The following is a 25839-nucleotide window of genomic DNA, read 5'->3' on the forward strand; positions in this document are numbered from 1 at the left end:
CACCTTCTTATTGGTTTCACTGTATTCTCCAGCTGTAAATTTATGGGATGAACCATTATTTTTGTATGCTCAGGCAAAAGTATTCTTTTCCTCTTAATCTTAGCATCAGTAAATGTTAAATCTGCATTCTATTCTGTAGTTGTAATTGTATTTTGAGGTTCTTCCTTAGATAATTATCTTGAGGTTCTTTCTTAGTTTGTAGATTAATTTTGTGAGGGTGTTTCTGATAATTCACAAGTATTGCATATGCTCTGATTCAACAATTATCCTGCTTTTGGCAGCAAAATAAATCTTTATTGATGCAACAAATCCCCCTTAGCAGTTTTCAGACTGCATTACTTTCTGTTAGGCTTGTAAGACCTACTTTCTTGTAATTGGTTATTCATTTGAATGAGACGATTCTTCATTTTGTGGATCCTCAAGTCAAATGAGGATTCTGCATGGACAATTTATGGTTGTTTGTTTTATGATTCTCCGTTCTGTCTTTGCATATGCTCTGGTTCAACAATAAATCCTGCTTTGCTAGAAAATTTAATTTTTATTGATGCAACAAAATCCGCTGAGCAGTTTTCTTACTGTGTTACTGTTGGTGTTGAAAATAAGCCACACCCGGACCGACGATGAACTGCTCTAAGAGGGGCCAGTAGCTCAGTGGTAGAGCACTCCAGCAGTGTATGGAAGGTCCTAGGATCGAGTCCTAGCTGGTCCATGTCTCAACATGGTATCAGAGCTAGGTCTAGGCTAGGAGCCCCAAGCACATGAGAGGTGTGGCTTAAGGGGGGTGTTGGTCTTGAAAATAAGCCACCCGGACCGATGATAAACTGTCTATGTAGAATCCTCGTTTGACTTATACATTATAGAGTCATTCATCATATTGACATATACATTATAGAATTCTTAAAGCACAACAATCTTCATGTTATCAACATTGGATGCATTCTTGTGAATAGTTAGTCTATATACCTGTTGTGATGTATTCACACATCGCCCCATTGCAAATGGGGACCCCTACTTTTTGCTTCCTAGGGTTAGTCTTTTTGGTTCTTGACCATTAATCTTTGCATTAGGGAGTTGCTAGAGAGATCATTAGGATAGCAGGGTCTGTTTGAATTGAAGTGGTTCAGTAGGTGGTCCAGGTCAGGGTCTCTGTTGAAACCCTCCCCTTGGTTAGGCCTGGCTCTTGTTTCTAGGGTCGAGTCTTGATTGAGTTTGAGGAAGTCTTTGTATCATGCTAGGAATCTTGCCTTTTGAGACCTATGCCATTGAGTCAAGTCAAGGATGCCTTGGGCATTAAGTTGAGCAAACTTTTGATCATGAACAATGTGGAATTTGGGTGAGAACCTCAAATTCGCTCCTAACCCTTTCAATGGTATAGGAGCGAATTCTTCAAAAGAAAGCTTCCCCCCCCAAACTGGATGAAATACTCTATCTCAGGGCCTTGTTTGATGCAATATCCGCTTACCTATCCCTTACAGAAGCATATCAACGAGACTTGAATGCCTAGAAGACAATGAAGAATTTGAGCTAGATTGTGAATTTCGCTCCTGACCCTTCCAAAGCTACAGCAGCAAAATCTTCCTTAGCTCTCTTTGATCTCCTATTTTGGACAAAACTTCACTTTAATGCATGGATGGGGAGGAAATAAGCTTGAATTCACCCTTGGAGATGCCCTTGACAAACTTAGACTTGGAAATTTCGAGAAAAAGTCAAGAATTTGAGCATTATTGCAAAACTCGCTCCTGACCCTTCCAAAGGGTCTAGAGCGAATTTCCTTAGACTCTTCTCTTGCTCCCAGTTTAGATCAAAACCTTTTTCCCATGGCATGAGTGAGAGAGGAAACGATGTGTGCATGCCTTGAAGTGAGTTGCAACCAAGTGAGATGAGGAAAATATGAGGAATTTGAGCCCTAAAGCCAAATTCGCTCCTGACCCTTCCAAAGCTACAGGAGCGAATTTCTTCTAAAAGTGTGTCCTTTCCTCCTAGCTTCAAGGGAAATTGATTCAAATATCTTCTTATTGATGATTGAAAGTGATAAATACTATGTTAGAATGGATATATCATGTGTACTTAGCACCATTTTGTTTGTTTTACAGATCAACAAAATCAAGATTGGAGGAAGATCAGGCCAGGACAAGGACGACTTCTTCAAGCTTCATCATCCTCAAGTGGCCCCTTAAGCCCATACAAGAAGATTCAAAGTGCTACCGAGATCAAGGGACTTCAAGTGTTATAGCTATCCTCAAAGAGATCACAGGACGTCAAGAAAAGGATCATACAAACACTTCAAAGAGAGATATGCCACCAGAGAAGAAGGAAAGACTTGACAGTAAAGAAGCCTCATCAAACACAAGAGAGTCAAGGAGAGGTACACTCTTACATCAAGGAGGATCAACCAAGGTCATGGCCAAGGTACGTTGAACAAGATCAAAGAAGCAAATAGTTCTAGAAGAGTTAATCAAAGTTAGCTTCTCATCATCACCACATTGAGTAACGGAAGAGATACGATGTTCCTTGATTAAGCAAGTACCAGACAAGGTGGCATCTCGGTCACTGCCCCTCCAGTCAGAAGTCTCCACATCAGCATGTCTAGATTCAGTGAATCATGCTTACGCACAGAGGCACAAACTCCGACGTACCTACCCTTGTTTCCTATTGGTTCTCATGCATTGAATGTAATTTTCTCATTGGCTAAGGGAGTTTGTTGTAACAAACCCGAATTAGGGTTTTCATCTTGAAATCCTAGCCATTGATTGTAAATGAATTAGAGCCATTGAAATGTAAAGAGCTCTCTATATAAAGCTCTAACTCTTCATTTGTAAGGGTTAATGGTTGGTTAATAGTTAATAGTGAATAGTTTGTGAATAGGATAGAAGAATAGTAGCTTATATAGTAATTAAAATAGGGTAGGAAGAGAAGGCAAGAAATTGTTGCCTTGGTTGTAAAAAGATTCCATTTTCATTGAAGATATGGTGAAATATGTCGTTTCTTTGCAATATGCATGGTTTCTTGCTGAATCTTCGTTTTAGATGGTAAATGATTAGATTGAATGAAGGAAGTTACTGAATGCACTTGCGTTGAATCTGCCTAGTCCAAACCACTAGCCTCTTACTAATTGTAAGTGCGCCCTGTGTGGTCAACTGGCATTGAATGTGCTTAATCTAGAATTGTTATGCGTCTATTGTTCATGCATTAACTTGAATGGTGATCAGTGTCTGATGGTGTAACGATTTGAACATATTCAAAGCATTCCTTAGAAGATTGCACTGAGTTGGTGTCAGATTGTTTAAACTGATGGTGAGACCCAACCCAGTAGGACTCCACCTAGTCGTTCATTTGCCTTCTTACATTCTAGGCCTTAGATTAGATTCTCTAAACCCTATGCTTTTGATATTTCTTTATTTCCTAGTGAGCAGTTAGGACTCAAGTTCCAACAGATTAAATGTTCAGGCATACAAACGTAAGTCCCCTTGTGATTCTAGCATAATCACATCAGACCAATTTGACCCTATCCACATGTAGAGACCCTACATATAAGAACCTTGGAGTTATTTTGATCAATCCTTAGGCAAATCTTTAGCATTCGAATAACTTTGTTCAAGAGAGGATAAGATACCTTGGTATTTTATTCTGTGTTCGCATGTGCATAAAAAACACATCAAAAATACCTTCATTGAAATCCAATAAATTGCTCAAAGCATGTATTGTTCAGAGTGTCAAACCTGAGGAAATGTCCCCAAGCCATCCTCGTCCCTGAGACATCCTCGATATGGGGACATAGACATAAAACCCCGGGGACGTGTTCCTGTGTAATAGAGCCTCCTAATGATCCCGAAGAGAGCTTTAAAATTTATCACTTAACTCTTTTAAAATGTCCTTGCTACATCTTAACAAATTTTACCTAGCTAAGTTCATAACCTAGGTCCTAATCAGACATGTTATTTAAGTTTACTTAGGGTACACATAGGTCCTAAGAATCTTTCTAAAAGTCTTAGTTGTCATGTGATCTTCATCTTATCTTATCACATTTACTTCTTGTTTTTCAAATCTTTCAATATTTATCATGTTAGTTGTCTTCAGTCATAAGATTAAGACACATCATAATATTATGCAATCCTATGTTCACCTTCTATGTAACCAAGGGGTCCTTGTTGTATTCTCAATTAATGTTTTATTAATCTATTATTTGCATCCTTTGATATAATAGCATTATTCTTTCATTGCTAATCTCTCTTGTGCATACATGAAGTGCCTAGATCTTGGGTGGCTATAAATCTTTAGCCAATCTTGCATGGTATAGAGAAATCTATTTCAACTTTTACATTGTATTTGATCTTGTGGGATTGCTTCTTGTTAGTCTTATTTGAGTTCCGGGTTTTAAATCTTGGTAGGTCTTGAAAAATCGAGTATGCTGTTCTCCTGCATCGAATGATGATTTTGAGAATAAAAAAAAACTTGATTGAAATACCAAATTTGGAGATTTCTAGTTTGTGCTTTTATATTGCAAGTCTAAATTGGAGCTTGCTGGTGCAAATTTCTTACCATTGGGTTCAGAGGGTTTGAGAAAGTCACTTTTGTCTTTTGTTTTGTTCAAATTGGGCACTAGAGGCCAGATTTATGAGGGTTTGAAGCTAGGAGTGGTTGCCAGATCTAAGAGGTAGCTGCCATTTTAGAGCATTTTGGGTCAAAACAAACCCTGCCATCTTGCTTAGAATGGCAAAAAACCCCAAGATCAATCGTCAATTTGTTGAATTTGGAGCACTTGATTGTTGGCCCTCAAATTTTTTTTGGCACCCCATTAGCCATTCGTACAATTGTACGGCCATTAGCGCAATCAATTGTCAAAAAAAGAAATTTTTTTCGGTGTGATTTTAAATATTTTTAATTAAATTTTTTTTTTGTTTTTAAAATTTTAGAAAATTGAAAATAAAATAAATAATAAAAAGGGTATATCGACCTTCGCATGGTATAGACCTTGCGTAACCCTACGTCAGTGTATACAACAAACTGTGCGAGCACCATGTGCCGCAATCCCATTCATTCACGCTCTTGACAATCCACGCCAATGCTCCCTGTGTCAACTCACCAAACAACATATTTGGAGAATATTTGCACTAGAAGATTTTGTTGAAAGATTTCATTGCCAAAAGAATATTCCAGTTCGAAGAATTATATTTGGTGAAAGGCGGCGCTAGAATGAGCATAGTTTAGGTGAAAATTCTTGTTTATGTCAGCAAGCACCCAAGTTTTTTTAGCTTACCTTTCCAATGAGTTTTCAATTTTGTAGTCCAATTTCGAAATTTGATAGCTCAATTATCCAACCTTTGCTTTTTGTGAGCAATTCTTCTTTGATTTGGGGTAGAATTTCATGCTCTTCGTAGTGGTGTGATTGGTTTTTGATTTTGGTGCCTGTTTTTTTTCAGAAATTGCAGATTCTCACAGGTGCTGCTATGTACTCGTTTTGGGAACTTCTAGGGTTCCATTCTTGTAACATTTTTGGGTGCCAACTTTTTAAAAAGTGCATGGGTTTTTTCCAAATTTTGAAAATTCGGGCTTGGACTCTACTTGGCAGCCCAAAATTTTGACTTGGATTCAGCAGAAAACTTGGCATGAACTCTATAAAAGAAAAACTCAGAATTGCACTTAGAAAGAAATAAATGCATTTAGAGAACATAAAAGTCTAATTTGACGGTCAATGTCATAATTTAAACATTACACTTCTCAAATGATCCACAAACTTTTAAATTTGAAATTTTAGCTGCTATGTTTAGGCGCTAGAAGGGTCTAGGCTCAGGACTTGGGAGTCTTGGAGTAGGGGTCGACCGGCCTCAGGACTCACGAGTCTTGCGTGTCCTAGAGAGTACTCAATGAGTTCTCAATATATTATTTTTTCTATACCTTTCAATGGTGTGATTAGATTGATTACATTTTGTGTAAAAAATTTACTTTGAGCTTTTGGCCAAATTTGGTAGTTGTATGTACCAATTAATTTTATCAAATTTCCACAGTCCATAATCAAATGATGAAGTTGCTTATAGATTTGACTGTGTCTATTTTTTTGCATCAACGTTTTGGATCCCACTCTGTGATCCATCATGAGGATGAGAGAGTGTCAAGAGATGAAAAATTAACAAATTGCCAAATGGATCACAAAGTGTGATCCAAAACGTTGATGTAAAAAAGATAGACACAGTCAAATCTAGAAGCAACTTCATCATTTGTATGTACCAAGATTAAGTTTAGTTGCTGGTTTTTGGCATCTAGCACATGCAAACCCACTAAGCATAAAGAACCAAACCATATTTTTTGGGGGGGGAATTCTTGATTGAGTAATTTGGAAGTGTAACGTTGTGGTGGTTTATTGCTTTCCCTTGCTTCTTGTGTGTTCATGCAAGTGAAAAATCTCAAATTGAGAAAACAGTATGGAACTATGTCATGGGAAAGGGTTATCTAGGCTATTTGACAAAATTTTATTTTCAACCCACTGATCCTAATGAATCAACAAGGTGGGAGATTAATTAGGAGAAGACACTTGGATGTATATGTTCATTAGTCTCTTTTGATTTGCAATTTCATATTGTCTCATGTAAAAAATTTAAGGAGGTTTGGGAGACTTTTGGAAAATTCTATGGTAAAATTGATAAGATAGGGGACATTAGATAGACAGTGATTTGTTGAATCTTGATCCAATACATTTTGTTTCAGCCACATCTGAGACTACATCTCTAAAATCAAGTAGCTAAGAACACAATTAAATGATTGCAATATTGAAAAAGAGGATTTACAATCGATTCTTAATGTGTTATCCAAGCTTGGTCCTAAGTATTCAGTATTTGTTTCATGCTTTCATGCTCGTCGACTTTCTATGGGAGCATCATATGTTGATCCTAAGTTTGATGATTTTGCAAATCTCCTAATCCAAGACGAAGCAAAGTTAATTCACATGGGTCTAATGAAGTCTTCTAAGTCACAAGCATTGGGTGCAACCTCAGGTACAAAAAGAAACATGACATCTTGATAAGAAGCAAAAGAAGGAAAATAACATGCTACATAAAGAATTTGAATCCTCTCACTCTCAAGGGGATTTATCTATAAGAAGGAGAAGCCTAAGTGCGCATATTGCAAGAAAACAGAGCATGATGAACACCACTGTCATCCAAAGCAAATTGATGAGTTAAAGCATCTTCTTATGAAGAATCAAATCAGCTCACCTTCAACAATCTCAAGGGGTTTGTCTTCCTCTTCATCAAAGTTAGAGAGACTTGTTGCAGTTGCATATTTTGAGTCAAAAAAGTGGATACATGATTTTGGAGCGTCACATCATATGGCTTCATCACAAAGTATGTTCTCTTCATTTGAGTTTTATTCATCACCACACATCTTGATTGCTAACAACACATATATGTGTGTTTGTGGGAAGGGATTTATTGACATAGATGAGGGAGCATTTAATGATGTTCTTTGTGTGCTTTCATTATCAACCAATATCCTTTCTATCTATTAGATCACTCATGGTGTAGGAAAGAGTCTTGAGTTCACACCAAATTTTTTCATCATCTTCGATTCGCATTATAGAGTTTTTGTAGTTGGGGAGGTTGATCACCAATCTCAAGTATACACTTTCTCACATTTTGCTCCTATTGTTCATTTGCTTTATGTACACACTAAGGCATCTATTGTGGACACATTTGAGGAGATTCAATATGGTCATTTGAGTCTTGGAGTCCTTTCATCTTTTGAGGTTCTTGAGATGTGTTAATATTCCATCTCCTCCATCTATTGTTGTTTCTGATGACACTTGTGTTGCTATAGTTTTGCTCCTTGTGATTTAGTGTAGCAAGACTTTCATTGTCTTACTAATTTGGCTACATAGGACGATCACTTGGTAGACATTATAGGTTTGTTTGTGGAGGCCTACATTTCAGATTTGGGAGACCATTGATCATTAATCTTCTTTGATGGAGATGATACTTCTTTAGTTCCTATGAGGGAATACTTTGACCCTCTTGTTCATTCTCGGCGTGATCATTACTCACATTTTGACATGATTCTGGATGCTTTTGAACAACATTTGGATGAGGTCTCTTTATCTTTAGAGGAGATATCTTTGTCTTTGGACAATGTTCTACATTAGTTTCTAGGAGATTCTAGATTTCAATCTTCAGCAGCGTGGGCTAGAATGCTTGATTGGATCATGATAGCTTTCAACATCAACATGGAGACACATGAGCATACTGTAGAGACATCCCACTTCATCAATCTTCCCTCATCTTTTTCAGGAATTAGAAGACATTTTGCATACCATCGTGGTTTTGTTTATTCCTAAGGGGATGAACGTTGTTTGACAACATTGGATCATGTTTAACATTCAATTTGGGCATTTCCCACCATTGCAAAAGACTATTGAGGAGGGGCTGCATGATCTCTCCTGTCTTATGGGGGGAATTTTTCCTCGCATGGGGGTTTTCCCATTAGCAGCATTTTGTTTTCATCTCTCTTTTGGAGAGGAGTTTTGTTTTACTGGGTTTTCTCTTTTCTTTGTTTGTGAGAGATTACATTGCATTTGTACATGGGTATGTATGGCCTAATGGTTGGGACTGATCTCGCGTCTATGCATTTGTGTACATTCTCCCTAAGTTGCACTTAAGGTAGGTTGTTGGTGTAAAAGGGTTATTTTACCTACCTAAGTTTATCACCTAGGTCCTAATTACACATGTTACTTAAGTTTACTTAGGCTACACATGGGTTCTAGGAATCTTTCTTGAAGTCTTAGTTGTCCCTTGATCTTATCTTATGACATTTACTTCTTGTTTCCTAGGTCATTTTTTATCATATTAACTGTCTCAAGTCATACAATTAAGACATGTCATATTCTTATGCAACCTATGTTCACCTTCGCCTATATAACCAAGTGGTCCCCTTTGTAATCTCAATTCATGTTTAATGAATCTTTGCATCCTTTGATAGAATAGCATTATTCTTCATTGTTGTGGTCTTTTGTGCTTTTATGAAGTGCTTAGATCTTGAGTGGCTATAATCTTCAGCCAATCTTGCATGGTATAGAGCATTTTGTACCAACTCTTACAATAACTATCGAAATGGTCCCTAAAAATAGTTATTTAGCAAGGAATATCATCAGTATGGAAATAGATGCTTGAGTCCTCCATATATCTACCTATCCCCCATCCACACTACTCCATCCATATTTTTATCCTTCAACCAAAATAAAAATAAAAAGAAAAATTCAAAAAAAAAAAGTAAAAAAAAAGAAAAATAAAGAAAACCATTCCTATAGTGCCTTGGGCAAGAACCATGATGAAACCTAGCAAATGTCTTTACATAAATCCCTCCATCCACTAGCACCTAGACTTGGGGTCAAGCTTCTTCCATTGTATCTACCTCATCTTACCTATCCTATCCTATTTACCTCCATCCATTATATTTGTGTGCCTCTCCTATTATACCCAATCCATACTCCTAGCTTTTAATAATGATAAAGATAGGCATTGTATATAAGCATACTTTGGACTATACTAATCTTACCTTTGCAATTCATTCCTCTTACAACCCCTCATCTAGGAGTTTTGCATTACCTCTCACCATCAAGCTGTCATCTCTAGTGCACAAACCTAGCCCTACCATCTCACATAAATTTCGTAGATTATGCACTACAATACATCAGTGGCATGTTATCCTTATGCATCATAGTCCTTAGAGATCATATCTTGACACAACTTCAATGTATCCAATTCTCATCCTCCTATTCCTCTATCTAAGTGAGCACTCCAATGTTCAATCATACTTCCTATCACATCTCCTTATAAAATAATCCTCCTATCTTCTATCCAAGCACTCCCTCCATTATTTGATCCTTGTTTTTAGACTCGGTTATCCCTTGTTATTGGCTATCTACATGCAATTCAATCCACTATGCCTATGCTAAGCCTTCCATTATTCCAGAGATCCCCGAAGAAATCAATCCAAATGCAGACAATCCTAATCCATGTAATCTTGCCAACCTATCTAGTGCAACATCCAACAACATCTAAACGTTTTGTTCTCAACCTTGTTGCAAAACTTGATCGACTTTACTCACATTATTGTCATAGAGATATATCATTCCTGATCCTCATATTTTTCTTATCATCTATAAAGCTATCCTTATCTCCTATCAAATCAATCAATTTTTAGCTTGTCTAGAGTTTTAAAATAATATTATATCTATTCTATAATGGTCATCTTAGTTGTCGACTTTGTTGTCTTTTTTAGTTCGCTTAGTGTAACTATTGCTTCTTTTATTAGAAAGCATAGTTAGCTTTTTAGCTTTTTTTTTGTTTCAGGTTGAAGCTTTAGTTTAACGGTTTGTTCTTTTTAGAACGCTATCTTGTAATTCTCTTTATATACATTGTATATTCGTAAATAAATCATTCAATTATTTTTCATGGTATCAAAGTGGGTTGATGGAGTTTTTTAGAATTTGGCGAATTTTTTAACGAAAAATTCGTAGCCTCTTGCTACTTGGATATAATTTGCTAAACTTTTTTTGAAGTTTTTTTTAATGAAAAAAATGGTTTGTTGGTATTTCATGAAGGCAGTTTTATTCTTGTCTGCAAAGTTCATGGGAGATTTTTCCTAGGGTTTTTTGTGAAAAATCGAAGGGAGTTTGTGTTTTCTACGGTCGATTTTGCAGATGTTTTTGGTGCTCGCATCTAGTTCCTTCTCCCCAGCCTTGCTCGCCCGGATTTTTTTTTGGCATTTCTCACAGAAAAAAACTCGTGGGCATCTTTTTTGTGAAGTCTTCCACATGTTCTTGTGCACGACGTTTTGAGGAAAGGTTTTTTTTGCATTGTGCGTGTTTGCAGGCACGTTCTTTCCTCTTGCGACATTTTTTATTTTATTTTGTGATTATGTTGGCACGTGACGACGACATACATGCTTCTGATTTTGGGCCGCGATTTTGGGTTGCGTTGCATTTTTGACCTATGCGACGGGATTTTCTGAGCTGCAACATTTTTCCATGTGTTTTTGCGTGGTTTGTGTACGCAATTTATTGTTTTTCACAGGCATTTTTGAAGGGTGTCACGATTTGTTTGCGACCTGCGTGTGTTCTCTAGCAACCTCCAGCTGTTTCTTGGCACGTTCTCAAGGTGCGATTTTTCGTGTTTTTAAACTTGCATTTTGTGCTTTTTTTGATGGCTGTGATTTCCGTGTTTTTTTGTGACTGCTGTTTAAACACCGATGGGATTCTTTTGTAACACGTGCGACGGTTGGGTTTTCGCCACGGATTTTGTTTTTTTCCTTTGGTTTTCCCTCGATGGGTGCTTTTGTCGTGTTTTTTATATTTTTTTCTACAAAAATATATATTCTCAAGTTCTGTTTGGTTTTTGTAAATTTTTTTTGTCCTTAAAAAAATTATTTTGTGAGTGTTCTATAAGGGTTTTGTAATTTTTTCCTTTTTGTAGGTTTTATTAATTTTTCAACAAATTATTTTTTGGCTTTTTTGTTTTTTTGCTACAAAAAATCATGGGAGGGTTTTAATAATTTTTTACTAAAAAATTATTTGTTAGGTTTTAATTATTTTTTCCTTAAAACCTATTTTGGGGTTCATAATTTTTTTCCCTTAAAAATTATTCTGGGTTTTCACGATTTTGCCCTAAAATTGTTTGTGGGTTTTCACGATTTTGCCCTAAAATTGTTTGTGGGTTTTCATGATTTTTTCCTCAAAAATTGTTCACAGGGTTTATAATTTTTCCTTAAAAATTATCATCTGTAATTCGTGATGTTTGCGTGAGATTTTGGTTATTTGGGTTTTATTGTTTTCTCCACAAAAACGATGATTTGTAACCTTAGATTTCAGGGTTTGACGATTTTTTCCACAAAAATCGTGCTTTGTTGCAGTCTGATTTGGATCGCACTTAGAGTTGCCGAGGTGAACATCTGCAACCGTAGTATCTTGCAGTTTGTTTTGGAGTTGTTGGAGCTAACAGTGCTCAGTGCTCTTCTACAAAAGTTTTTGCAGTTTTTTTGACAAAATTGTGTTTGTTGCTCTCTGGAGGGTTTTTTGATTTTTTCTCAAAATCATGGTTTCAAGCTTAGTAATTCTCCTATGACAATTTTGTAATTCATGTGTGAGATTACATCAAGTTGGATGGCTTTTGGTACTCTTGGTCATTAAAATTTTGCAGATCTTAGGAGGGCCTCTGTAGTAGTAGAGTGCTCATTGCACTTGTGATCAAAAGACTTGGAATGTCTTCTATAGGGTATTAAGTACAATGATTATTAGGGAGGCTATTAAAATAATATTATATCTATTCTATAACGGTCATCTTAGTTGTCTTTTTAAGCTTGTTTAGTGTAACTATTGCTTCTTTTATTAGAAGGCATAGTTAGCTTTTTATCTTTTTTTGCTTCTAATTGAAGCTTTAGTTTATCAGTTCATTCTTTTTAGAACATCGTCTTGTAATTCTCTTTATATACGTTGTATATTCATAAATAAATCATTCAATTATTTTTCATAATCTTTTGTTTGTGCATGCTTGCGTGCTCAAGTGTATTATCATTTGTTTGCATTTGTTGTAACATGCATAAATTTAAATGAAGCATTTAAACATAATGTGACTTACTGAAACGAAAATAGCCATTAACATGATCAAATACAACTAGCATATAAAGGAAGAGATTTTTTATTTTTATTTTTATGAGATAACAACATCAGAAAGTAATTACATTGAACTAACCAAACATAAACGTAAGATAAGAAATTAAATAACATTGCATTAATTGAAAGAGAGAGGTTTTAGAAGATACATTGCATTTGATGCTAACATTCTGAACTTCATAACGTTATCAAGATACCAGTGAGGAGGGAAAGTATCATCAGGGCACTTTTCTGCCCAACTACGGACTATCTAGTCCCTTGTGCTGTATCCAACTGGATTGGCCTGACCCTTCGCAGGGAGGTAACGGGAAGTGGAACTCAATGCCATCTGAGACTTGTTGATAAGACCTACACGCATTAGTCGGTCATACAGTAAGGGTAACTCCCTACTAGTATGACACTCCTGACTAGAGGTCGATCTGGTACTAATGATCAGACGGTTGCATGCATTATGCAGCAACACCTTGGCCAATGTTTAACACTACAAGCACGAATTAACGTGCTATCAATGATCACGCCCTTCTCGGCATGGATTTAAGGTCAAATGGGTTCGACTGAACTCATATAGGAGCTATGACCGTATGTATGTTTAACTTTCATTTGTTATCAGCTCTAGTACTCTAAAGTTAATGTTATACCTTAAAGTTATTGTTATCAGCTCTAGTACTTCAAAGTTATTGTTACAAATACCTTCACATACCCATTAAGTATTACCAGTTATAAACCATATTGATATATACTTAGCGGTATATGTCAATGTACATGTACAAGTATACACAAGCACCCTTACCTTCACAAATACGTTAAGTATATATCAGATCATTAGTACCATATCCACCTCTAGTCAGGAGCGTCATACTAGTAGGGAGTTACCCTTAGTGTATGACCGACTAATGCGTGTAGGTCTTAACACCAAGTCTCAGATGGCAATGAGTTCCACTTCCCGTTACCTCCTTGCGAAGGGTCCGGTCAATCCAGTTGGATACGGCATGAGGGACTAGATAGTCCGCAGTTGGGCGGAAAAGCGCCTTGATGATACTGCAGATTTTGGCTAATTTTCTTAAAGAAAACGTAACAACCAGTTCGTATGCAAAGGTTTTGTATTAATTTGCTTAAGTTTTCACAAAGGTTTCTGCCACCGTTAAGTTTCATAACAGAGGATATAAATTTTACAACCAAACATTGATATAATGCAGAGCCAATAGTTGTATTAAAGAACTCAGATAATTGTAGTTTGCCCACAAATTTTTATGAAGAAACAGAGGTTCTGCTGTTAAGAATGAGCTAACAGCCAGGGTCATAGCAGAAATAAAGATGCAAATTCCTTTTAATTTGCAAACTTTTCAAACCCTTACCCAAAATCAGTAGTACAGGTTCTTAATTCTTTTTCTCTTTCTAAATCAGATTTAAAGAGATAGAATAGTAATTCTCAGGTACAAGTATTTATACATATTTATTTATATATATATATCTCTATATATACAAATGCATAAGTGTCTATACCCATACATCTTCTCATGGAATAAAAAAAATACAGTCAAAACTATATTAACCCTCTTCTTTCGTTTAAGAACAGTTTAGAAAGTATAGGAATATCTTCCTACTCTAACTGTACATAATAAATTGAAATAACAGCAACTGCATTATATGTTTTTTGAATACCCCATTTACCAATTTCTAAATGAAGAATAAATGAAGAGATTATGCCTAGGCGTTAGGGTTTGAGCTTAAACGTGACCTTAAAAATGATGAGAAATGTCTATAGGTCGTTTTCCAGCACCCCTCCTTTTGTTAAACCTCTACTCTTGGAAATGTAGAGCAGTAATGGTGGTTCGCAACATAAATGAAGAAATAGCAGAGCTTAAATAAGATAAAAACGCTGAGCAAACCCTTCTATCTCGTTGTTTTTGAAAGCAAGCTGTGAATCCTTTTTGTTCCATATTGGCTTATGTATTTTTCAAACATGTTCTTCCTCCTTCATACGCCCTAATACTAGGCGGAATTCCAAATCCGCTAGGAGGAAGAGTCATGCCATTTCCATGTTTGAGCTTCTTGAAGAAGATTCGATGCATTCATGCCAAAAGTCTTTCATCTCTGGAAGCTTCTTCAATGTTGCTTTTTAATAACCATGTTTTCCAAAATGCCTGATAAAAATGAATAGCAAGGTTGAGCGATTTTATTGCCTTATAAGCATCACGTTTTATTTAAAGCAACTTCCTATATGCCTGATAAAATATTTTCCTTCATAGCAATAACATAATGAAGTGTTTGAAATATATTTTAAGTTCCTTCATTCACTTGCCCGATAAAATTATATCTTGCTCATAAAATAAAGTGGTGTATATGAGCATAGTGCTATGAATAAGGGAAAATATTTTGTTCAATAGTCCCTTTTTAAAAAAAATTAAAAATACCTTTAGAGACAAAAAGGGTGATGTTTTATTTATTTTATTTTAGTTTTTACAACTGATATGGTTTTTCCCATTGCTTTTATTTTTTTAGGTTACTTAACCTTTCAATAATTTTGCATAATATTTTCATATATGAATATATAAGCATTTGGTAGGCATGACTATGGGGGCACATAGACTGTTGGGTATGCATACTCTCATATCCATGCTACGCCTAATATGTATATATTGATATATATTTATGCGTGATTAATCATGAGCTTCTGAGGCATTAAAAATAATAATTAATTAAAAATTCCTTAAAATGATAATAATGAGTTACCTCGAACGCAAACATAACCTAGGGTTGTGAACTGTAAAATTCTGCGTGGACCATCTAGGAATACCTAACACCATGACCATCAAGGTTTGACAAGGTCAATCATAAGTCTACCTAGCTCAGGTTAGGGTTTCAGACAACATTGAGTTCTTTCTTTCCTTTACCTCTCTACCTGATGATACTTTTCCTCCTTTGCGGAGGACGACGATCTCCTGCACACACTTGGCCAATTAAATCAGTTCGATCCAAAATCTTGTCCTGTTCTGACAATTCATAATTGATTGACAAAGGTAGAACATCATGTCACAGTGTTAACTATAAATTCATCAATTTAACAATTAAAGTCCATCAAATCTTCATTATAAGCATATTTGACATCATTCAAATATGCATAAACATCTGAACATATTCATGAATTAAAGCATGAAAAACTAGGGCACATTCATTCCATTTAAACATAAAAAACTAGGGCATGTTAAACATCTTGCAAGTTTAGCATGAATACACAAGGGCAAACATATATCAGAGCGTAAATACTACAAATTAACAACTAGGGCACAAGTGGGATGTAACATACCCTTCCCCTTGTGAATTATTGTCCTCGATGATTTTAAGTATCATTTAAAACAATATGAGCATAACATTGTTTATCCGGAATTAAAAGCATAATAAGTTTAACTATTAAAAACATTGAACAAATGGGGGAAACACTGATGGATTTTATTATAATCGTCCCAGGTGGCACTGTCCTTAGTGTACTGGTCCCACTGGACCTTGCACTAAGTAACTTCTCTGTTACGTAAGTGTTGCTTATGTACCTCGAGCACCCTGATTGGCTCGATCATGACCACCCCTGGGTCCTGTACCTGCAAGGAGTTCCAGTCAATCATATGTGCAATATCTGAAACATACTTTTTCAAATAGGAAACATGAAATACATCATGCAACCATGCAAGAGCTGGTTGTAGAGCAATTCTGTAGGCAACTGGGTTAATGACTTCCAACACTTCAAAAGGTCCCACATATCGTGGAGCACCCTGATTGGCTCGATCATGACCACCCCTGGGTCATGTACCTGCAAGGAGTTCCAGTCAATCATATGTGCAATATCTGAAACATACTTTTTCAAATAGGAAACATGAAATACATCATGCAACCATGCAAGAGCTGGTTGTAGAGCAATTCTGTAGGCAACTGGGTTAATGACTTCCAACACTTCAAAAGGTCCCATATATCGTGGAGCTAGTTTGGAAGACTTTCCAAATTTTATGCTACTTTTGTTTGGTTTCACCCCTAGAAGCACTCTCTCTCCCACTACAAACTGTTTGGGAGTACGCTTTGCATCTGCATAGCTTTTTTGTCGATTGTTAGCTTCTGCTAACCTTTTTATGATCAACTTAACTTGTTCCTCCTTTTTTGAGAGCATTTATGGACCGAGGGTTATCTTATCTTCCAGCTTATCCCAGTTGATAGGAGTTCTATACCTCCTTCCATATAGTGCTTCGAAGGGTGCCATCTTAATGGATGACTGGTAAGAATTGTTATAGGCAAATTCGACCAATGGAAGATATTCCTCCCATTTGTACTATTGATCCATGCTGTACATTCGCAAAAGGTCTTCTAAAACCTGGTTGACTCTTTTTGTCTGACCATCTATTTCAGGGTGATAGGCTGAGCTTATGTTCAACTGAGTTCCTAAAGCTGCAAAAAGAGTTTGCCAAAATCTGGATGTCATTCTGGCATCCCTATCTGAGATAATTTTCTCTTGCTAGAATTTATAAGCTATGGTAGGTGCTCAATCTAATACGTTGCTCGGTATAAAGTGAGCCACTTTGGTTAATCTATCCACTATTACTAGAATGACATTATGTTTATTTCTGGACATAGGCAATCCTTGGACAAAGTCCATGCTGATTATCTGCCATTTCCAGTTAGGTACTGCGTTGGGTTGTAACAACCCTGCTGGGTGTTGATGTTCAGCCTTAATTCGCTGGCACTCAAAACAGTTGGCCACAAATCTTGCGGCGTCCTTTTTCATTCCTTTCCAGAAATATAAAGGTTTGATGTCAACAAGTAGTTTAGTTACTCCCGAATGTCCAGAGTAAGGTGTAGTGTGCACTTCTTTCAACACTAATTTTCTCAACTCGTTGGACTCAGGTATATACATCCTACCCTGGTATCTTAATAGACCATCTTTTTCAAATCAAAATCCTTCATACCTTGGATCCTGGAAATCTATTCGTAGAGCTTCTTTTACTTGCTGGTAAAATCTATCCCCTCCTAACAACTGTAGGACTCGGTTTCTGAAATCTGTATGTACTGCAGTAATGGCACTAATATGGCGTCTATGACTTAATGCGTTTGCCACTCGGTTTTGTTTACCCTTGATATAGCTGATCTCAAAATTGTAATCCGAGATTGGTTCTAACCATCGTCTCTATTGTGCATTAAGATTGGGTTGTGTCAAAATATATTTCAACCCTTGGTGATCTGATCGAAGCTCGAATGGCTTGCCTAGCAAATAGTGACGCCACATTTGAAGAGCATGCACTATTGCTGTGAGCTCTAGATCATGCAGTGCATAGTTTTGCTCATAATTTTTAAGCTTCTTGGACTCATAGGCAATTACTTGTCCTTTTTGTATCAAGGCTCTGCCTAGTCCTTCTCTTGAAGCATCAGTCACTACTAAGCATTGGTCATCTGGATTTGACACTTTTAAAATTGTTACTGTGGTCAATTTCTCTTAAGGAGTTCAAAAGCCACTTGACATTTTTCAGACCACTCAAACCTTTTGCCCTTCCTCTCAATGATGTGATGGGGTGTGCAATGCGCGAAAAGTTCTTTACGAACTTCCTGTAATACCCAGCTAACCTCATGAAGCTTCTGATTTCATGCACATTCCTTGGAGTTGGCGACTCAGAAATAGCTTTAATCTTTGTTGGATCTACTGCTATTCCCTTGGCTGAAATAATATGCCCTAGGTATTGTACTTCCCTTTGGAAGAAAGTACATTTGGATAATTTCCCATACAACTTGTTTTCACGCAAGCGCTGTAAAACAAACCACAAATGTTGCAGGTGTTCTTCTTCATTCTTGGAGTATATTAAAATGTCATCTAAGAACACCAAGACAAATTTGTCAAGGCAATCGTGAAATACACTGTTCATTAAGTTCATGAAAGCATGCGGGGCATTGGTGAGTCCAAATGGTAGAACGGTGAACTTGTAATGCCCATAACGAGTTCTGAAGGCAGTTTTATGGATATCCTCATCTTTCAATCTCAACAAGTATCCTGATCGCAAATCGATCATGGAGAAGACCGCTGCTCCACGCATTTGATCAAATAAATCATCAATGCGAGGTAGAGGATATTTGTTTTGGATTGTCAGCTTATTCAACATCCTGTAATCTATGCAAAGTTGGAGAGTCCCATCTTTCTTTTTGACAAAGATTACTGGTGCCCCCCATGGCGACATACTAGGTCTTATCAATCCTTTGTCCACAAGTTCTTGAAGCTGAGCCTTCAACTCCATCAACTCGACAGTTGTCATATGATAAGGGGCTTTGGATACTGGAGCTGCCCCTGGTCCCAGTTCGATGCAGAAATTGAATATCCTTTTTGGTGGTAAACTAGACAGTTTTTCTGGAAACACATTCTGATAATCTCGGAGGTAAGGGTTATTAGAATAATACTTTATTATTTTATTATTAATGCTCAATATTGTAAAGTTAGTGTAAATATCTTAATAAGATCTTGCTCGATCTTATTGGCAGTTTCTTTTTAGAAACTTGCCCTCTTGTAATTCTTTGTAATCCTATTTATTGAGCATTTGCTCATTGTTAATATCATCCAATTTTTTATCAATTACTTGCGTAATAAGGGTATTTCACTTCAAAAGGCTCTTTTCGTTCCTCATCCTCATCAAACTCTTTTGCATGATGCTTACGATTTTCATACATCATCATGTCATCCTGATACTTGACATCCTTTGTTTCGTTGATTTCATCCATTTTAACTGCAAACACCTGACATCCTTTCTTTTCATTTTGTCTTAACTGCATGGCAAAAAGTTGTCGCAATCTGATTTCCTTGTAAAAACACTTTATTGCCATAATCATCCTGACACTCAACTATCTTGTCAAAACAATTGACCTTGGCCCTATGCTGCCCCAACCACTTCATTCCTAAAATGACATTATACGTGCCTAGCAGTGCTACAAACAGGTCCATTTCAGTGGTAAAGTTTGGAAAATCTGTTCTTGCCCCAAACAGGCATTGCTCTACTCGAGCTCTTGACTAATTGACATATTCTACAGTCCAAGTGTTAGCCATATAGCTAGCTCTCCTAGGAAACTTACTAAGCAGTTTTGGTGAAATAAAATTCTCAGTGGCTCCTATATCAATGAGTATAGTAATAGGGACACCAAATAATGTACCTGGAGTCTCCACCGGTGTGAACTGATACTCAACATGACGGTTAGCAATTGTTGCATGGATTCTTTGTTGGAACACTGCTTGCTGAGGTGACAATGGGTTTCTTTGCTGCTGCCCTCCTTGTTGTTTGATTGGGCATTGGTTGGGGTAATGATCGCCACCACAATTAAAGCAACCTCCTGGCGGTCCCTTCTTTTTTGATTTGCTATTGTTTCCCCCATTGTCTCTCCTGGGTTTATCAAAGCCTTTTCTATCTCCTTGGTTGTTTTGCTGACCTCCTTTGTGCCCTTTGCTGTTTTATTGTTGGATCCATATTTATCTCCCTTATTTTTGAAGTTCCGAGAAGACTGTACCCAATTGTTCTTTTTCCTGTTTCTATCTCTTATGGAATCATCCTTATGAAGTTTTTGCTCTTGCCTAACAACTTTTTCATAAGCTTCATCCACAGTAGTTGGAGCTAGAACATCTATTGAACCACCTAATACGGTTATTTAAACCCATGATAAACTTCCTGATCTTATATTTCTCGTCTACCTGAAAATGGGGTACATACTTCAGGAGACGTGTGAATTTTTCCCAGTATGCATGAACAGAAAGTTCCCCTTCTTTTAAGTCCTGAAAGTCTGTTAGTTTTTGCTCGATAAAAAACTGTGGCAGCCACCTTTTCCTAAACACTTCTACAAACTTACTCCAAGTTATGTTATCTGATTTTAGGCCAAGTTCGGCCTTTTTGTTTTCCCACTAATCGAGAGCTTCTTCGGTTAGTTGATAGGCTCCCCAAACAACCTTCATGTTCTCGGTGTAATCCTTGATTTCGAAATATTTTTCCATGCCCGTAAGTCAGGCTTCAGCGACATCTTCTCCTTCAAACCCATCATATTGTGGAGGTTTAACTTTCTTTATATCATCCAATATGACCCCTATAAGCTGTTTATCCTTACGGTTCTAGTTATGGGTTTGTGTTTCTTGGAACCCACTCTGATGAGTGTGCTCCTGCTCAGTATGTTTCTCTTTGAATTGAGACTCATATTCAACACTTGGGGTTTTTGTGTGGCCACTTGTCCTTTGCTCCAAGACTTGGAGCTTGTTTTGCGTGTTTTCAACTAACTGGATGAGTTTGTCTAACTTATCCATTGAAGTTTTTGGACCTCCGGATTCTCCCCCACCTTCCTAGTGATGAGACATGTTATAGTTCCTTGTTAAACCTGTTATTCCAGAATATTAAGTTTTAGTTTTCTAGCTAACTTCATTGATAAAAGCATGAAATGAAATTATAAATTTTACCATCTAACTATCCACATATATATATCATGTAAAATGTTCTTTGAAACTGTTGTCATGCATTATGGAAGTTTTTGTTTCAATATATACAATGTAACCCTATCAAAGAGTTATTCTCAAAAATAGTTCGATGTTTGTCTTCATTATATACAAAGTACCGTTCTCTCTAAGAGCTACTTTCCGATTTTGTGATGGGCTCTTCCTGCCCCTCAAAATCGGAAAAGGGTACCAATCGGAAACCGGGTCTAGGTATCCAAGCCTTTTTTGGTTCCTTAGGTTCGGGATGGATAATAGCTGTGTTATATTTCATCTCTTCAGTTGCGGTTTTAACTGGTTTTGGTGCTTTGTTAGCTAGTATTTTGGTTCATACTGCTGCCTTTCTGGCAGTAGTCCAAGGTTTTCTTTCCTTGACAATCCTTTTTAAGGCATCAACTAAGGTTTCGTCATCAGATGTCATAGAGCAGTATGAATAATCATACTTGCGATTGATTACCTTCCACAGCTGAAGGTAAACCGGGTCACGCACTTGTTTCAGTTTTCTTATTCTAAGTTTTTGTTGATGTGGTGAGCCCTAGGTTTAGTGTCGAACCCGATGCTTTGATACCGTGTGTAACATGCATAAGTTTAAATGAAGTATTTAAACATAATGTAACTTACTGAAACGAAAATAGCCGTTAACAAATATAGCCGTTAACATGATCAGATACAACTAGCATATAAAGGAAGAGATTTATTTTATTTTATTTTATGAGATAACAATATCAGAAAGTAATTACATTGAACTAACCAAACATAAACGTAAGATAAGAAATTAAATAACATTGCATTAATTGAAAGAGAGGTTTTAGAAGGTACATTGCATTTGATGCTAACATTCTGAACTTCATAACTTTATCAAGATACCAGTGAGGAGGGAAAGTATCATTAGGGCGCTTTTCTGCCCAACTACGGACTATCTGGTCCCCCGTGCCATATCCAATTGGATTGGTGCGACCCTTTGCAGGGAGGTAACAAGAAGTGGAACTCAATGCCATCCGAGACTTGGTGTTAAGACCTACACGCATTAGTCGGTCATACACTAAGGGCAATTCCCTACTAGTATGACACTCCTGACTAGAGGTGGATCTGGTACTAATGATCAGATGGTTGCATGCATTACGCAACACCACCTTGGCCAAGGTTTAACACTACGAGCACAAATTAACGCGCTGTCAATGATCACGCCCTTCTTGTCGTGGATTTAAGGTCAAATGGGTTCGACTGAACTCATATAGAGGCTATGACTGTATGTATGTTTAACTTTCATTTGTTATCAGCTCTAGTACTCTAAAGTTATTGTTTATTTCTTTAAGATTGCATTGATTAGTGATGGTTCAACTAAATCCCTGGCATGGGAAAATAGGGGCATAAGAGCCGCTAACTGTACATCCAACTCATAAGTATGGATTATATAACTGTGCCTGACATGTCTCTGCAGTCCTGGCATCTTGAGAGTAATCTCTCAATAGTAATGCTATTTGCATTGAAGTACGCCCTTATACCCTCTTTCTTCCTAGGCTAGGGTCTCAGTTAATTTCATTAACTAGAGATGGTAATCTCAATTAGAAAGATTGCTTGATTCTGCTGTTTGATGTTATTTCAGTCTTAGGTAAATCTGAAATGCTCATTTAAGAGGTAAGGAATCTTCTTATTTCAGGTCAAGGGAACATAACCCTTTCTAACTGTGAGGTAAGGTTATAAATCTTTACTAGTTTACTCTGCTGATTATCAGTTATTAACCATGCTGATATATACTTACCAGTACATGTTAAAGTACATATACAAGGTTATACCTATACAAATACCTTCACATACCTGTTAAGTATTACCAGTTATAAACCATACTGATATATACTTAGCTGTATATGTCAATGTACATGTACAAGTATACACAAGTACCCTTACCTTCACAAATACGTTAAGTATATATCAGATACTGCAGATTTAGGCTAATTTTCTTAAAGCAAAAGTAACAACCAGTTCGTATGCAGAGGTTTTGTATTAATTTACTTAAGTTTTCACAAAGGCTGCTGCCACAGTTAAGTTTCATAACAGGGATGATATAAATTTTACAACCAGACATTGATATAATGCAGAGCCAGTAGTTCTATTAAAGAACTCAGATAATTGTAGTTTGCCTACAATTTTTTATGAAGAAACAGAGGTTCTGCTGTTAAGAAGGAGCTAACAGCCAGGGTCATAGCAGAAATAAAGATGTAAATTCCTTTTAATTTGCAAACTTTTCAAACCCTTACTCAAAATCAGTAGTACAGGTTCTTAATTTTTTTTCTCTCTTTCTAAATCAGATTTAAAGAGATAGAATAGTAATTCTCAGTTGTACAGGTATTTATACATATATCTCTATATATACAAATACATACGTATATATACCCATACATCTTCTCGTGGAATAAAAAAATACAGTCAAAACTATATTAACCCTCTTCTTTCGTTTAAGAACAGTTTAGAAAGTATAGGAATATCTTGTTACTCTTCTTTCGTTTAAGAACAGTTTAGAAAGTATAGGAATATCTTCCTACTCTAACTGTACATAATAAATTTAAATAACAGCAACTGCATTATATATTTTTTGAATACCCCATTTACCAGTTTTCAAATGAAGAATAAATGAAGAAATTATGCCCAGGCATTAGGGTGTGAGCTTAAACATGACCTGAAAAATGATGAGAAATGTCTACAGGTCGTTTTCCAGCACCCCTCCTTTTGCCAAACCTCTACTCTTGGAAACGTAGAGCAGTAATGGTGATTCACAGCAGAAATGAAGAAATAGCAGAGCTGAAATAAGATAAAAATGCCCGAGCAAACCCTTGTGTCTTGCTGTTTTTGAAAGCAAGCTGTGAATCCTTTTTGTTCCATATTGGCTTATGTATTTTTCAAACACGTTTTTCCTCCTTCATACACCCAAATACCAGGCGGAATTCCAAATTTGCCAAGAGGAAGAGTCACACCTTTTCCATGTTTGAGCTTCCTGAAGAAGATTCGATGCATTCATGCCAAAAGTCTTTCATCTTCGGAAGCTTCTTCAATGTTGCTTTTTAATAACCATGTTTTCCAAAATGCCCGATGAAAATGAATAGCCACGTTGAACGATTTTATTGCCTTATAAGCATCACGTTTTATTTAAAGCAACTTCCTATATGCCCGATAAAATATTTTCCTTCGTAGCGATAACATAATGAAGTGTTTGAAATATATTTTAAGTTCCTTCATTCACTTGCTCGATAAAATTATATCTTTCTCACAAAATAAAGTGGTGTATATGAGCATAGTGCTATGAATAAGGGAAAATATTTTGTTCAATAGTCCCTTTTTTTAAAATTAAAAATACCTTAAGAGACAAAAAGGGTGGTGTTTTATTTATTTTATTTTATTTTATTTTTTTACAACTAATATGGTTTTTCCCATTCCTTTTATTTTTAAGGTTACTTAACCTTTCAATAATTTTGCATAATATCTTCATATATTTACATATATGAATATATATGCCTTTGGTAGGCATGACTATAAGGGCACATATACTGTTGGGTATACGCACTCTCATATCCATGCTACGCCTAAGATGTATATATTGATATATATACTTAAATAAATATTTTTGTGTGATTAATTATGAGCTTCTGAGGCTTTTAAAATAATAATTAATTAATAATTCCTTAAAATGATAATACCGAGTCACCTCGAACGCAAACATAACCTAGGGTTGTGAACCCTAAAAACTTTGCGTGGACCATCTAGCAATACCTCACATGACGACCATCAAGGTTCGACAAGGTCAATCATAAGTATACTTGGCTCAGGTTAGGGTTTCAGACGTCATTGAGTTCTTTCTCTCCTTTACCTCCCGACTTGATGATACTTTCCTTCCCTTGTGGAGGATGGCGATCTCCTGCACACACTTGGCCAATTAAATCAGTTAGATCCAAAATCTTGTCCTGTTGTGACAATTCATAATTGATTGACAAAGGTAAAACATCAAGTCACAGTGTTAACTATAAATTCATCAATTTAACAATTAAAGTCCATCAAATCATCATTATAAGCATAATTGACATCATTTAAATATGCATAAACATCTGAACATATTCATGAATCAAAGCATGAAATACTAGGGCACATTCATTCCATTTAAACATAAAAAACTAGGGCACGCTAAACATTTTGCAAGTTTAGCATGAATACACTAGGGCAAACATATATTAGAACATAAATACTGCAAATTAACTAAGGCAAAAGTGGGATGTAACATTGGTAACGATCCTTGCATTAGCTTGCCGCAATGACATGATGATTTTTCATATCATGGTGCCATTTGACATTTGCTTCTATGCATCATTTTTTTTGGGGTTTATCGTTTATGGCACATACACGTCGTCCACTTTGGTCCTTATACCTTGGTGCATAGCGTCAAGTGCTTTATCAAACATTAGGTTGCTCAGACCACCCTAGAATGCCTATTTCTCTCGCCTATCTAGCTTATGTCCCCCTCTTTCTTTATCCTTTGTTCCCTTCATCCAATTTGAGAGCACACCTATGTTCTTCAAACTTTCCTATCTTCTAAGGGGGCATCATACTTGCCTCATTGTCATCACTCACAACTCCCATTCTTACGATAACTTGGGCACCCTATATCTCTCCCAAATCCACTATGTTTTATTCTTCTTTGAAGCAACATTGCTTT

At 36.5% G+C, this 25839-nt stretch overlaps 1 protein-coding gene across 5 annotated transcripts in view; it reads left to right on the forward strand.

Annotated features, from left to right (window-relative positions):
- The window catches only part of LOC131042668 (uncharacterized), a 98916-nt gene that overhangs the window by 34036 nt on the left and 39041 nt on the right, over positions 1 to 25839 (forward strand). The window lies entirely within an intron of this gene.

This window comes from Cryptomeria japonica, chromosome 5 (assembly GCF_030272615.1).
Source record: "Cryptomeria japonica chromosome 5, Sugi_1.0, whole genome shotgun sequence".
Taxonomy (NCBI): Eukaryota; Viridiplantae; Streptophyta; class Pinopsida; order Cupressales; family Cupressaceae; genus Cryptomeria; species Cryptomeria japonica.